This window comes from Balaenoptera musculus, chromosome 9, assembly GCF_009873245.2.
Source record: "Balaenoptera musculus isolate JJ_BM4_2016_0621 chromosome 9, mBalMus1.pri.v3, whole genome shotgun sequence".
NCBI lineage: Eukaryota > Metazoa > Chordata > Mammalia > Artiodactyla > Balaenopteridae > Balaenoptera > Balaenoptera musculus.
The window spans coordinates 22,280,535-22,297,437 of NC_045793.1; the positions used below are offsets into that span (position 1 = coordinate 22,280,535).

The 16,903-nt window shown below is 40.1% G+C and overlaps 1 protein-coding gene across 1 annotated transcript in view; it reads right to left on the reverse strand.

Annotated features, from left to right (window-relative positions):
• MKLN1 (muskelin 1) overlaps positions 1 to 16,903 on the reverse strand; it is a 359,471-nt gene that overhangs the window by 320,364 nt on the left and 22,204 nt on the right. Inside the window, exon 2 of the mRNA XM_036863622.1 lies at positions 10,665 to 10,789. The gene's annotated coding sequence lies outside the window, so the exon portion shown is untranslated. The remainder of the gene's footprint in view (positions 1 to 10,664; positions 10,790 to 16,903) is intronic.

Below are 16,903 nucleotides of genomic sequence, written 5' to 3' on the forward strand. Positions count from 1 at the left end.
TTTAGGAGAACTGTCTCTAAAAATTTTTGCCCTAAGGAATTCCATCATGTTATTCAAACAAATGGATTTCTAAGGTGGAAACTTTGACCCTATAAGGAGAGAGCTGGGGAGAGTCAGGCAATCACAGCACCCCTTAGTAGCAATGAAATTGACCATTGAGGCTTGAAACTGCAAACAATCCACTGTGTCTATGACTGCCTGGGTTCAAATCCTGACCCTGACACTCACGAGATTACCTGGGGCAAGTCGCATAACCTCTGCACTTGAGATAATTGTTAGAATTCAATGAGATAATGGCATTGAAGTGCTTGCAATAGTGTGTGTGTGTGTGTGTGTGTGTGTGTGTGTGTGTGTGTGTGTGTGTGTATAGCATTCAGATACTGTGTATGTTGATTGTTATAAATCCCTACTGTTAGAATAATTTATTTCTAGCTTCCAAATAACAGAAGTTCTCTTTCACCTGATTTTATAATGTAGTTGTTGGTCTATTTTCTACAGTTTTTAATTGAAAAGGTAGTGTAACAGTAGAATTTCAAAGCACAATACCTCAAATGCCATTTCCCTAACACAACAATTATTTTAATTTAGCATATTGCCTTCAAGTTTTGCTAATTCTGAGAAGCTACGTGGAGAGGGCACTATATTGAATCAGATTTGGATTTTTATCTTACTCTATCACAAATTAGCTGTATAACCTCAGGGAAGTTACATAACTGCCCTTTGCCTTAGTTTCCCAAAATATAAAGTGAAGTGGTTAGACCAGATCACCTTTAAGATCCTTCTAGCTCTAACAGTCTGGATTTTTAATCTGTAATCTATTTTTTTTTTTTTGCTTTCATGATTTATATGAAATTGTATACATAAGGTACATGTAAGCAATGTTTGCAAGTTACTTAACTTTCTAAACTATATCAGGGAAATAAAACTTTACATATAATGAGTTCTGCAAAGGTAAGGTTATAACTAAAAACCCTAGAAATTTTAAAAGTAGCTACCGAATTACCAAAAAGCTATAAAAATTAATATTCAGTCATTATATGTATGTTTGCAACTAAAGTATTACCAATTCCACACGTTAATTTATAAGTAATACATTTAGTTTGATAAGGCCATTCTAATCTTTGTTGATATACAGTTATTAAATCATAATATAAATATGAAAATGTTACATTAGTGTAGTTTTTCCATGAAGTATTCTTTTTTTTTAAAATAAATTTATTTATTTTATTTATTTATTTTTGGCCGTGTTGGGTCTTCGTTGCTGTGCACAGGCTTTCTCTAGTTGCGGCGAGCAGGGGCTACTCTTCGTTGCAGTGCGCCGGCTTGTCATTGCGGTGGCTTCTCTCGTTGTGGAGCACGCGCTCTAGGCGTGTGGGCTTCAGTAGTTGCGGCACGCGGGCTCAGTAGTTGTGGATCGTGGGCTCTGGAGCACAGGCTCAGTAGTTGTGGCGCACGGGCTTAGTTGCTCCGTGACATGTGGGATATTCCGGACCAGGGATCGAACCCATGTCCCCTGCGTTGGCAGGCGGATTCTCAACCACTGCGCACCAGGGAAGCCCCAACCATGAGGTATTCTTAATTTTTAAAGTTTCTCTACAAGAAAACCAAAGAGGGAAGAACAAAGAAAAAACAGGGGTGACTCTACCTGACTTAGATCATACTGGCAGAAACATGTCAATGTGAATGTCTATAACTATTCATGGGATGAAGCAGCCACTCTCCTGCGCTGCTGCTTGGTGTGTAACCTGGTATAACCCTTCTAGAAGCGACTGGACAATACTAATCAAGAGCTTAAATATGTTTCTACCCTCTGGCCAGGTAATTCCACTTATGGGAATTTGTACCAAAGAAATAATAATATGTGCACAAATGCTTTGTTGCAGTATTATACATAACTATAAAGACCTAGTCTAGACCATCTTATTATACCAACTAGCAGAGGCACTATCAAAGACTCCTAGGGTCATGTCAAAAGAAGTCAGGAGCTAATTTGAAGATGCTGTCACAGGCCAAATAAAGGTTAATTTCAGCATTAATAAGAATAATAAATAAGATGTGTTGAAACAAATTAAATATGTTTCAATTAATGAGTTTGAATGATAATTTAAAGACAAACATAAAAAGCAAAATCATAAAACATCTATTTAGCCACCACTGGCACATGCCAGAAAATCAACTCAAGGAATAATAGGATTAAAAATATAGCCATTTTGGGCTTCCCTGGTGGCGCAGTGGTTGAGAGTCTGCCTGCCAATGCAGGGGACACGGGTTCGAGCCCTGGTCTGGGAGGATCCCATGTGCCGCGGAGCGGCTGGGCCCGTGAGCCACAAGTACTGAGCCTGCGCGTCTGGAGCCTGTGCTCCGCAACAAGAGAGGCCGCGAGAGTGAGAGGCCCGCGCACCGTGATGAAGAGTGGCCCCCGCTCGCCGCAACTAGAGAAAGCCCTCGCACAGAAACGAAGACCCAACACAGCCAAAAATAAATAAATTAATTAATTAATTAAAAAAAAAAAATAGCCATTTTGCAATCCTTAATAAACTAATGACTCCAGGTAACAACATAAAAGAAGAGATTATTACACATTATGCACCTCTTAATGGCAAAACACATTACCTATGAGGCAGTCTTGCCAAAAAAAATTAAGAAACCACAACTGAATCTGTTAAACCCTGTAGATAGTTGCAGGTAATATAGAGGACAGAGGAACATGTTAAACTATACCATGAAGATGCAATGAGAGAAATCTAGGCTGTGGGAAGTTCTACAGGACAAACAACTTGGTTTCTTCAACAACTAAAGTGGAAGGAAAAAAAATATTTGAGTGGAAACCCATTTATATTTCAAGAGATTTAACAGACATATCAACCTTTAACAGACATATCAACCAATCTCATCATGTGAACCTTATTTGGATCCTGCTTCAAACAACCTATGAAAATAAATTATGGGGCTTCCCTGGTGGCGCAGTGGTTTAGAGTCCCCCTGCCAATGCAGGGGACACGAGTTCGATCCCTTGTCCGGGAAGATCCCACATGCCGCGGAGCAACTAAGCCCAGCGCACCACAACTACTGAGCCTGTGCTCTAGAGCCTGCGAGCCACAACTACTGAGCCCGCGTGCTGCAACTACTGAAGCCCGTGCGCCTAGAGCCCGTGCTCCGAGCAAGAGAAGCCACCGCAATGAGAAGCCCGCACACTGCAACGAAGAGTAGCCCTCACTCGCCGCAATTAGAGAAAGCTCACGCGCAGAAACAAACACCCAATACAGCCAAAAATAAATAAATAAAATAAATTTATTTTTTTTTTAAATTATGACATTCATGAGACAATTGAAATTCTGAACAATGACATTTCATATTAGTAACATATCATTGTTAATTAGTTTAGATGTGATAATGGTTGTTTTAAAAAGCCTTATCTTTTAAAGATCCATATTGAAATATTTGTGGATGAGATGATACAATTTCTGGAATTTGCTTTAAAATAGAATAAGTGGGAAAGAAGAGGGAATTGATGGGTTGGTTTGGTCATTATAGGTTGATAGGTACAAAAGGTTCATTATGCTCTCTGTCTACTTTTGTTTATGTTTAAAATTTTCTATAATAAAACATTAATATACATTTACATATAATGGGTTTGTGTGTGTGTGTGTGTGTGTGTGAACACCCATTATAAGGGATACAGCAAAATATTGATGGTGATTATCTCTGGATGATAGGATTGTGGGTGATTTGGTGATTTTTATCTTTTTGTTTTTACTCTACTGTATATTCTATATTTTTTACACTGCACTTATATTCTATATAATCAGGAAAAAATTATTTTAAAAGAAAATGTTTTAAATTGTTTAACAATACCATTTTTACCATTCAACTAGACTTCACTTCTGATGTAATGAATAAAATAACTTTGTACTTTTAAAATATAATTGGGCAAGGCAAATTACTTAATATTTAATTATATTTAGTTTTGAGAGGGTACAGAAAATAGTTCATGAAAATATAAGGCTAAAGTAAAGTTTGAGGTCTGGAAATTCTTTCATTTGGTGTAATAGGGTAATCTTAAATTTATAGCTTAGGAGGAAACAGTTAATTTTTTTTCTCCTTCTTACATAACACAAAAACAACTGATCCAGTTTGGCACAAACTTTCTCCTCCAAAGTCACCTTTGTGCTGAAATTCAGCACCTCAGGTTTCAGTCAAACAACTTGCAGATGAGAAAAGGTTTCTTAACAAAATTTTCTTGTAATTTTACTATCGTGTTAGTTCCTGGCAACTTGGGAGAGTCCTTTTTTCATAGTTAAGTGGGTCGGGGGAATGCTTCTTTCTCTTACTTTCTAATATGCAGAAGAGTAAGCAGTTTAAATCATTCCTTTTGTATCGCTTAAATAAATGTAAGTCCAAGACAGTAGTTGCAATTAAGAAAAAGATAGTTAATGGGTATTTTTAGCATATTAATAGTTAATACGAGGTACTGCAGAGTTTTGTCATTCAATTATGAGAAAATTAGTCCTTTAAGATCAGAAAAAAAATTTAAAAACTAACATAAATACAATTATATTTTGTAATTACATGTAGACTTACAATAATTATACCATGATCTGAATGTTCTATAATCAGATAACTGTCCCTTCTTCATTTATTTTGAAATAAAGACTTTTCATTTATCTAATTTTCCTTCTTCCTTTTGTTCACATGTAATTTTCTCCTACAGAAACCACAGTCAGCTCCTGTTATGAAATATATTAACAGATTATCACTTAAATAACATTTTGTTCTGAATGTAGGCTTTAAAGCAAAGTCATTGGTAGATGTAGTTTATTCATTTGGAAGTGAAATTTTCTGACTTAAAACTGGCTAGAGACAGATAATGTCAATTTGGGTTCATTTGTCCATTTGAGGTTCCACGGGTAGTTAATTATACGCTTCACATAAATTCAGCCTTCACTTGCAACTATGTGCCAGGCTTTGCACTAAGTATTTTCATATATATAATCTCAATTATTTACATAATTATAATAACACTGTGAAATAGTTATTTTGGAGAGAGGTTAAGTTGTTTGCTCCAGGTCAGACAGTAATCTAATTGATTGCAAATCTTATGTCACTACTTTTAAGTTATGAACATTGGTGATTGAGAGCATTTGTAGCAGTCTTTGGTGCCTAGTATGGAGCCTTGGACTAGAAAGTATGTCAAGTCAGTTCGAAAGCTGATATTCACTTGTCTCATTGTAAAAACAGAGTTCTCTACCTCCCCCCGCACCCCGACCCACTCCGGAGGATGTGCAGGAGATGCAACGTGCTTCATACTGCTTCATGCATGGAGCCAGCTAAGATGGGCCATCTCTCATGAAGAAGAGGCATCAAGAAGAAGGGAGAGGGCAACCTGTTCACAGCAGCAAAGCAGTGCTAGCTTTCTGCCTTGATCTTATAACAAATTTAACAAGGTACAGACATCTTTAAGCCTGGGAATACACAATGTTTTGATTCGTTGACCAACAAACTAAAGGTCAACCTGAGAAAGTTGATTCTTGACATATTTCCACCAAGGGTCACTTGTTTCCATCCCAATGGACTCAAAGTTAAGAATTAAAAACCTCAACATTAGTAAATTATATGTTTGGAATACTGAGACTTCTAATTAGACGTACATCCCCAGTGCCAGTAGAGCCCACTCTGTTCGTTTACTCATTACTCATAACCTCATGTAAAACTGTTTGTTTGGGATGTGGTTTTTTTTAAAAAGCCATTTACCTTCAGGCTTAGTTAAAGAACGGAATATGTGAGAAAAGAATTTTCCAACTTTTGTTGACTCAGTGATGAAAAGGAAAAATATGTTTATAAGAATTTGGCTGCTTCGTAACTCAAAAATAATTGATCTAAGAAACTTGAAATTTCACATGTTAAGTGCTAAATCCAATTATAAATTTCAAACACAATTTTCCAAAGCATATCCTTGTTCTAGCTTGTTAATATTACAGAATCATTCTGATGGGCATCAAATTATTAACTGTTTTTATAAGAGTGTACTAGAAATTACTACTAGGAATATTTTATTTGTGGAAACATAAATACAGCTTATATAACACCTTGTAAGTGGACTTGAACTAAAGGATCTTAAAAATAAATAGGAACAACAAAAATAAAACATGACTAACTCTCCAGCCACCATCAAAACAAATGTTTCCAAGGACCTGAAGCCAAGAAAATAGAAATTTATAAACACAAAGGCTAAGATAAATCAGTTGCATCTCCTAGGTCTCCATACATGACAAAACAAAACACTGAAAACCAACCAAAACCAAAAAACCCCACTTGCTGTGAAGGAAAGAATGTTGAAGAACATTGACCTTTTCTGCCCTCTGCCTACCACAGAAATCCCCACCCATTGCTGATTTTTATTTTTTATTTATTCTTGGCTGTGTTGGGTCTTTGTTGCTGCGCACGGGCTTTCTCTAGTTGCGGCGAGCAGGGGCTACTCTTTGTTGTGGTCCTTGGGCTTCTCATTGCGGTGGCTTCTCTTCGTTGCAGAGCACAGGCTCTAGGCACGCAGGCTTCAGTAGTTGTGGCATGCGGTCTCAGTAGTGTGGCGCACGGGCTTAGATGCTCCGTGGCATGTGGGATCTTCCCGGACCAGGGCTCGAACCCATGTCCCCTGAATTGGCGGGCGGATTATTAATCACTGTGCCACCAGGGAAGCCCCACTGCTGATTTTTAGATTATTGAATCTCCAAAAATTATGGGAGATGGATGTCTTAAAAATGCAGTAGATTCAATCACATAGGTCATATCCTTATTAGCTGAAGTAGTAATTACTGAGGGAAGGCTAATCTACTTCATTCATTTTAATAACCAATTCTTTCTCAGATTTACCACAGAGCCAAATCAACCTAATTATTAAGGTACAGTAATATTGTATTGAACTATTTTTCAATCCAAGAATTTTTATTATGGAGAGAAAACTTGGATAATTTAAGCAATTATGTGCTTCATTTCTCCTTTTCTGTAACTCCATTCTTGCTTATGTATAAGGTATTGAATTTAACTTGCTTCATTCTTGATGTTTCACATCTTGTCATCTTCTTTTAGAAAAATTTAAACTAAAGTTTAAAAGGCTACAGGGTAAGTGTTGGTGGCTAGTTCCTATGTATAACAAATCATAGTACCTAGAGCCCAGACTGCTGCCCTGGAGAACAAGAGGCCAAATTCTGGCTGCCCTGAAAAACCCTGCATATACAACTAATGCATATTCTAGATTTTACCATACCTCTCCCAAAACACTTTCAGGGATGCCTGACCTACACAACCTCTCCCTGCAGCCAGGCACACACCATTTCTCTCATTTGGATGTAATATTGCTAAAGAGCAAGGTCACTTGAAAGAAAGCTGAACTTGCAATCAGAATCTAAGTGTGAGTTCCAGCTCTTCAGGGCACCAGTTACAGGTAATTTAGTGCACTGGGTAAGTGCGTGCCTGCTAAAGCCAGAATGGGTTGGTGCAAATCCTGGTTTTTCCACTTTCTAGCTATGTGACTCTAGGCAAATTATTTAAATCTTGTGCCTCAGTTTTCTCATTTGTAAAGTGGTAACAATATTAATAATGACCTCGTAGAGCTGTGAAAATGAAACATCTTAATATGGCTTAGAACAGAACCTCAGGTAGCCTAAGCACTCAATAAATGTCAGCAATTATTATTGCTAGCTGCATGACCTTGGGGAGCTCACCTAACCTCTATGATAACTCTATTTGATCTCATGTCCAAAAAGGGATCATGACTTCATATGGTCTTTATGAAGATCAAATAAACTCATGCAATGTATGTGACAGTCATTTTGAAAACATAATCAAGTATTGGACAACTCCTTCAACCAAGCAGAATCAGTTCCTTTCCGCTCTGTCCCTGTAATACTTAAAACATATGCATACACCTGCTAAGCACTTGTCACACTGTATCATAAGAATTTGCTTACCTGTCCATCTCCCCCACTAACAGTGCATCCTCTGATTCACCTCTGCACCCTCAGCACGTTGGACATACCTGGCACAGGACAGGTACTCAATAAATATTTGTTTAAATGAATATTGTCCAAACAACTGAGCAGGAATTCATAAGGCCTCTGGCAGGAATGATGGATTATCACTTTTTGCCAAGTATCCTCAGTAGACCACCCAGAAATGTGCTTGTTTTTCGTCAGACACAATATATTGAGATTCTGTCATTTCTAATGCAGCTTGTGTGGTTGCATTCACTCATTCTTTTCCTTTAATAAATACGCTGGGCTCCATACAGTGTACCACAAGTGGCAACTGTCCAGGTTAATTTAGCGCCGCATACTATGCAGAAAGAACCTATTTAGTACAGAATCATTTACAAGTGGAGATAATAAGCTCCTCGGTTTGATTACTTCATTAGAGTGGTAGAATCTCAGGGTGGGAAAGAGTGGTTTTTTAGAAGTGGGAGTCCTTATAGAACAATAAGTTAAAGTTGGGGATCTGACTACCTAAGTTAAAATCCTTCCTCTGCTATGTACAAGGTGTAAGACCTTGGGCAAGTTACTTAACCCCTCTAAGCCTCAGTTTTCTCATCTCTAAGATGGAGCTAGTAAGATTGATATATTAAAAATAATAACCCAGGGACTTCCCTGGTGGCTCAGCGGTTGGGAATCCGCCTGCCAATGCAGGGGACATGGGTTCGAGCCCTGGTCCGGGAGGATCCCACATGCTGCAAGCAACTAAGCCCGTACACCACAACTACTGAGCCTGTGCTCTAGAGCCTGCAAGCTACAACTACTGAAGCCCGCGCGCCTAGAGCCCGTGCTCGGCAACAACAGAAGCCACCACAATGAGACGCCCACGCACCGCAGCAAAAGAGTTGCCCCCGCTCGCCGCAACTAGAGAAAGCCTGTGCGCAGCAACGAACACCCAACGCAGCCAAAAAATAACCCACATTAATCACTTTTTATGGTACCTACCATAGAGTAAGCACTTAGTATGTGTTTGCTATTGTGATTAACCCAATCCCTCACCGCAGTGTTTGAACTTCCATCACAAGTGTATTCAGGACATGAGGCATGAGTGCCCAGCTTTTGCTTGAATACCATCAGGGTCAGGGAACTTACAACCTCCACCAGTTGTCCACTTGATTACTGGGCAAAACAGAATTGTTGATAAATTCTAACAGGTTGTAATATACATACTTACATCTTCTACTCAAGGGTCTTCCATCTGTCATTTGGGATTACCCAGACGAAATCTAATCTCTCCTTGCAGGACAGCCCCTTTAACTTTGGAAGGCAGCTACATGTGCTAGCTATCACCGTCCTCCTCACACACCCACACCGACTCTTAGATCCTTTAATCATTTCTGATATGACACTGATTACAAGATCCCATTTTACCCTTTTTACTCTTCTTGAATAACCTTTTGTTTATCAGTCTTTCTTCAAGGCTGAAGATCAGAATTCATAAAACAGAGCAAATGTGACCTGATCACCAGTGAGAACTAGAGAACTACTCCCCGACTTGAACACTATATTTCTATTAATACAACAAAAGATTGATTTTTGTTTTGTGGAAGTTACATCACACTGTGTTGACTCATCATCTACTCACAATCAACAGAAGGCTCTAAATCTTCCTACGTGAGCTATTGTAAGTCACCTTGTCCCCAACCTGTACTTGTACAATTGAATTTGGAGATCTTTGAGTACTTTATATTTGTCCCTGGTAAACTTTATATTGTTAGATGTGATTCATAATTATATTTTTTCAGGATTTGATAAGGGGGAGGAGAATCCTGATTGCATCATCCAACTTATTTGTTATCTTTTCTAGCTGTGCGTCATCTGTAAATTCGTTCAGCGCTCAGTCAATGTTATCATCTTAGCCATCAATCAAAGTGTTAAGGGGAACAAAGCTGCAAACCAGATTTGCATTAGATCCCTAGAGGCCTGGGTGTGCATCAGCCTCTTAAAATTTTTTTTTAAAAGATACCATTCATTCAATCAACAATATCTATTGAGTGCCTACCATGTACCAGTTATTGTTCCAAGTGCTGAGCATATATAGTGGTGAACAAAAAAAAATCCCTGTCCTCATAAAGCTTACATTCTAGTTAGGGGATAAGCAATAAACAAATATGAAGATAAATAAATAATAATAAGTTTTTTTTAAGTGAAAAACTAAAGCAGGGAGGGGGTTCACGAATGTTGACAGTAGAGGTGGAGTGAGCAGTTACCCTTATGCAGTGTGGCTAAAGCAGAGTTGTTTTTGAAGTTTGATTGCACTGTTCATGCCCTGCATTCTTATTGTGCATCTGGCCCAAAAGGTGTCCCAGAGTGGGAAGCAAGTCTTTCTGGTTTCTCAAAACTCACTTTTTTCTGTGTGGAATCATATTAGGAAAAAATCAATAGAACGATGATAAAGAATTTAGATAGCCATGAAATAAAAAAGAAAATATGAAAGGACATAATACCTCAAGAGACTTTGCAACATTTCTTCATATGCATAGGATATTCAAACATTGTGAGGCCAGCTAGACTAGCAGGGAAGCTGGTCATACCTCCTGATCAAGACTCCAGAGAGAGACTAAAAATTATTGCTCTACAAGTATAGTATATGGTTGAAAATGAAACAATAGAGGAAAAAACAGAAAAGCTAACACTTACCTTATTCCAATCCCCATGTTCTCAAGTATGGAGTGGGTTATGAATCCAAAAGTTTATGGGAAGTCAGGAGGATGGAATGCTTGGGTGACCCCAAAACATGGCTCAGAGAGTCTGGATATTGAACTCTGGAAAAGAAGCCCATAAGGGACAGATTTGAAATCTACCTCTATTAACTACTCTCTGCTCATGATTCTAATGTTGATAAATTCTTCTGAATAGTTTTAGATAATCTTCAAATCCCTTTGATGTTAGAGGGACTTGATAAATCTTTGTTCTGTAAAATCCTAATTGCAACCTCTGATTGGAAATTTATTTTCTACTCTCACAGTGATACTTCTAATATTTATTTTTATTCACTGAGCATCTATTTTGTACCAGATACTTTGTCGGTGCTACGAGTACAAAGGTGAATAGGATAAATATGGTTCCTGCTCACAGAAACCTTCCAGTAGAGCTTGCAGTAGAGGGCAAGGTAGAAACGGGAAAGGCAGCTCCGATAAAGCAGTGTGTTATGAAGAGAAGAGTACCAAGAGCTCTAGGAGGGACATCTAGCCCGGAATTTGGGAGAATTGGAAGTTAGTGACTTCTACGTGGAGACTTACAAGGTACGAGGAGTTAGTCAAATAAAGAGGTGGGGCAGATCTGTCTCAGTGGAGGAAGAGTGGATGCACGTTTTGAAGGTGACAGAAATCACTGATTATCTGAGTACTGAAAACAGTGCAGGATAGCTGAGACAGAGTGGTCAGAGATGAGACTGGAAAGGTAAACAGAACCAATTTCTACAGAGCCTTACAAGCCAAGTCATAGAGGAGGTACAATCTACTGAAATCTGTGATTGCTTGAATGCTGGAGTTTTGAAGGGAAGAAGTCAAAGCTGCCCCTCAGGTTTTTGACTTGAACAGCTGGGTGGACAGTGGCATCACTCACTAAGGCTCTTACTAAAGGGATGAGACCAGCTGTGGTCATGTTTGGTTTGAAATGCCTGGGGAATACTCTCTGGGCACGAGTAGGCAGGTTGATCTTGAAGTCTGAGAATACAGGCTTAGGAAGCATCAGTACACGGTAGGCAACAATAGAATCCAAGGGGATGAAAGCGATACACTGGGAGAGTGTCACCGAAGAGAAAAGGGCTCAGAAGAGAACCCAGAGGAGCACCAAAACTTAAAACATGGGCAGAGAGGGACTTCCCTGGTGGTGCAGTGGTTAAGAATTGCCTGCCAAGGCAGGGGACACGGGTTCGATCCCTGGTCCGGGAAGATCCCACGTGCCGCGGAGCGACGAAGCCCGTGAACCACAACTACTGAGCCCGTGAGCCACAACTACTGAAGCCTGCGTGCCTAGAGCCCGTGATCCTCAGCAAGAGAAGCCACCGCAATGAGAAGCCTGCGTACCGCAATGAAGAGTAGCCCCTGCTCGCCACAACTAGAGAAAGCCCGCGCGCAGCAACGAAGACCCAACGCAGCCAAAAAATAAATAAATTAATTAATTAAAAAAAAAAACAAAAAAAAAACATGGGCAGAGAAAGGATCCCTGAAAAAAGTACAGCCAGAGGGACAGGAGGGAAACAAAAAGAGTGAGATATCATAGAGAACAAGGGAAAAGCACATTTCAACAAGTAGGTTATGGTCAACAAAGGTAAATGCTGTCAAGAGATCAAGTAGGAAAAGCCTGAGAAGCACCTATGGAGGGAGCACCAAGGAGGTATTTGACCAGCTGGGTGACAGCGGGGTCAGTGGAGGCAGAAGGCAGGTCACAGCAAGCTGAGGAATAAGTGGAACCAGTGAATGTAGACAACTGTTTCAAACAATTTGCTTTAAAAGTAGAAGATATAATCCCTAGATTTTCTTCCCAAAGGTAGGGAAATGGTGCCACTACGAAGGCTCCCTCACCACCTTTACATTAGCTCAGTTACCACATGGCAATGCTCTTGGTAGGCATGGCCTTTGTGTTGGGCTGTGGTCTTGCAGCTGGTGCTGGAAGTGGCTAAAACTGTCCAGTAAACCAAATCTGCCTTTCGTGCTCTCCTCCTGACTCCTCTTCTGCACCTGCCCCTTCTCTAGGCCTCTAAAATTCACACAGGCTTCCTGGGCTCTGACCTCTCTGAGCAGCCCACCAATGAAATGACCTTCATGGGTATTGATAAAAACCTGATCAGACACAACTGTCACACCTATTGCCATAGCTCATGTATTGGGACCAGTCAGAGGGAGGAGAGAGGAGTCTGGTCACCTTGGAGCAGACAACTGGCCCACAGCTGGCTAGGCAGGGGTCATCTCTGAGAGCAAAATCCAGCAGCCAAAAGCTCTGGATTTGGGTTGGGGGAAAACAGATGATCACAACTACCAGCAGTGCTGAGGTTGGTCCTAGGGAGTGAAGGTGAGCCTAGATACAGTGGGTGAACACTGTAAGGGCTTTGGATGAGAGAGGAGGAGCAGGGAGCAGTCAGAGAACAGGGACCAGGAACTAGAAGTAGGCTGGAGCTATTATGCACACAGAGGCCAGGCACAACTGTGCTGGACAGGTGGCCCTGTCACCACCGGCTCTGTTATCCTGAATCCTCCACTGCGTTGTTTCAGTTCTCACACCTTCATGACAACGAAGTGACGTTTCTGACGTTCACGACGACTCCCAAAATCTTATACCCTCAACCCCTCTTAGTAACCTGTATTCCAAGGAGAAGATAGGGAAGCTCTGGCCTGGATAGTGCAAACAGGGAGTGCACAGAGGCAATGGCAGTAACTAACCCGAAAAGGTTGCAGTAATAGCTACCCCAAACCTAAGAACTAGTAGCTGAATTAGCCCTAAATCAATAGCAAAACTGGCTGCACGGCTTGATTAAATGAAACATTATTTCTCAATTGTAATCATTCCAGGATATCTATGTTCTCTAAAATGCGCACTATGACTGAACTGAAAGGCTTAACTGTCTTCAGTTTGTGATTACTGCACAGAGAGGAGATAAAAAGCAGTGGTAAACATCAGATAAAGACAATATTTTTGTCTTGTGCACAGACTAGCTAAGCTGCACAAACTGACTTTTCAGCTGAAGATTTTTTTTTTTTCATTTTACTCGACTCAATAATCATTTACCCACTGGATATTGCTTAAGGGGCAGAGTTTTCATCTAATTCTCATTTAACGAGATTGAAAAGGAAAAACTAAATAATAATATCCCATTTGCGTATAGTGCTTGTCTTTCAAAGAAGACATCATAACCCATTTTATACTATCTAATTTACATTAACAACCCTTTTATAGTGTAAATACTAGTAAGGGCTATTATCATTTATTATTATCATGCATACAAAGTATGCATAGAAGAAACTGAGGTATGCGGGAATGAAATGACTAGTTCAATGTAACTTCCATTTTAAAGGTGTAATAGCTGGTTTTTCCTTTTCTTTTTTTTGTTTTGTTTTACAATGAAGCCATGCTTTAGATAAACATACTTATAAAGGTGTACCTTGCCCTTAAATTTTAAGATGAAAAATACCTTGCTTAAAAGAAATCACAAAGGGTTTCCCTGGTGGCGCAATGGTTAAGAATCCGCCTGCCAATGCAAGGGACACGGGTTCGAGCCCTGGGCCAGGAAGATCCCACATGCCGCGGAGCAACTAAGCCCATGTGCCACGACTACTGAGCCTGCGCTCTAGAGCCGCGAGCCATGACTACTGAGCCCGCGCGCTGCAACTACTGAAGCCCGTGCGCCTAGAGCCTGTGCTCCGCAACAAGAGAAGCCACCACAATGAGAAGCCCGCGCGCCACAAGGAAGAGTAGCCTCTGCTTGCCACAACTAGAGAAAAGCCCGCGCCCAGCAACAAAGACCCAACGCAGCCAAAAATAAAATAAATTAAAAAAAAAAAAAAAGAAATCACAAGGGCCAAAATGTTCATTCTGTTCCACAGATCAAATCTCTCTCCCAAATCTAGATGAAAACCAATCAATTCCTATCACCCAACTCATTTTAATCAGCACAGTTCTCACCACCTTGTGCCACACATGTTACGAGTCGTTTGTGTGTATCAATCTCCTCTTTACATGCATTATGCTACAGTAATCTTGTCATCTCAGTTGGACTTGGAAAGTACCATTCCATGGCTAATTCTGTGTATATGTAAAGTCACTGACACTTTCATGTTTGTGTGAGCTTCCATCTGTGGGTAACATTTTTCTAATCTTTTCATGTATTCATCCACTCACTCATTCATTTATTCATACTCTCAAGCACTCATGCATCCATTCAACAAACATGGATTGTGTGTCCAAAATGTGCAAACACTACTCTAGATGTAAAAGATAGAAATAGGAAGACAAAATCACTGACTTCAGGAAACTCAGCCCAATGAGGGAGCCAGAAGAGTAAACAGCTGTAGCTAAGTGTGGTTGGTGTAGAGATGGAGTGACACTTGAAAATAGTCTGGGGAGCACAGAGAGGGGATTGATCTCTGTCTGAGAGAGTGAGGAAGGCCTCTTAGATCTGAGCATGCCAGGAAGAAGGGGATTTGGGTATCCCAGGTAGAGGGCACAGCACAAGCAAAGGCACGTATAAGAGCATCCTGTGCATTTGGGGAACCACAGGAAACATGGTATAACAGGAGGTTCTTCAATATTCTATAACTGGTTCTATTCCATAATCCAGGCCCTAGATGTCAACATAAATAATTCTATAAAGGGAAATATATGGTCCATGGGTTATCTTCAGTCATGCAAGTAAAAACACATTCTACATGGGATCTGTATCAAAGTACTTTTTGAAACTCTGACAATTTGAAAAATGTCACATAGGTAACAGCACAAAATCAAAGCTTGGGTCTGGTCTACCCAAAGTTTGTATTCTCCATATTTCATCTCTAGGAGGCGGCAGGTAAGAACAGCCTACCTATTCATCAAATACAGGTAGGTGAATACTTAGTCCACCTCCATTATGATTTCAGTATAAAATTTTTATATAGAAATACTTCCAAATACAGCATTTCCAAATGCACTACATTGTGTGAGTCAGATATTTCCTGTTTACCTCTTCCCAACCATTCAGCCTTGGTGCTGCCCAGCCTCCAAAAGCATGACAGCCAGCCTTATAGACTTCTTATCAGCACCTCTACACACCAGCAAGAGGTGTTGGAAATAGTCTCTGAAAATTCTACACCCAAGTGCCTGCAGGGACAGCTCTTCCCTGAAGCTTCTGAGAAGTCCTGCATGAAGGCCTTTGTGAACCAGGTCAGTAATAGATAAAATGCAACCATTACAGAGAACTCACATAGAACCTTCCCTAGACTAACTCTACTGCCTTGGTAATCCTACTCGGAATTGCCTTGTCACTTAAGAAAAACTTTGCACCACCAAATTGCATCCTTGTTTCTATTTGGAAACTTTCCAGAGACTCTAAGAGTTCAAAATAACTAATCTATTTTGGTTCCTGACCAATTATAGAATCCTCTCTAAGACATCTTTTTTTTTAACTTGGTCACGCCACACGGCTTGTAGGATCTTAGTTCCCCGACCAGGGATCGAGCCTGCGCTCCCTGCATTGGAAGCACGGAGTCTTAACCACTGGACCGCCAGGGAAGTCCCTCTAAGACATTATTTCTTCATTCATCTACTACTTCACCCATTCAAAGAACATCAACTTCCTCATTTCGGACTCTCCTGAAGCCAATCCAGTCAGCCTTTGTCCCCCATTCTTCTACTGCAAACACACCTGTGAAGGTTGCAGTGACCTCTTTGTTGTCAAACCTAATGGTCAGTTGTCCATCCTCACCTTACTGCCCTCTCAGCAGCTACTTGGCAGTAATGATCAGTCCCTTTTTGTTGAAACATTTTCTTCACTTTACTTCCATCACACCACACTGGCTTTCCTTCTACCTCATTGTTTATTCCTTCTCAGTTTCTTTTGGTGGATCCTTCCTGATTTCTGAATGCTGGGAGCCCCCTTGGGCTTGGTTCTCTGTAATTTCCCATCCAGTCCATTGCTTTATTTTATTTTATTTCTTAAATTTTTATTGGAGTATAGTTGATTTACAATGTTGTGTTAGTTTCAGGTGTACAGCAGATTGAATCAGTTATACATATACATATATCCACTCTTTTTTAGATTCTTTTCCCATATAGGCCATTACAGAGTACTGAGTAGAGTTCCCTGGGCTATACAGTAGGTCTTTATTAGTTATCTATTTTTTATATAGTAGTGTGTATATGTCAATCCCAATCTCCCAATTTATCCCCCCCGCCACTTACCCCCT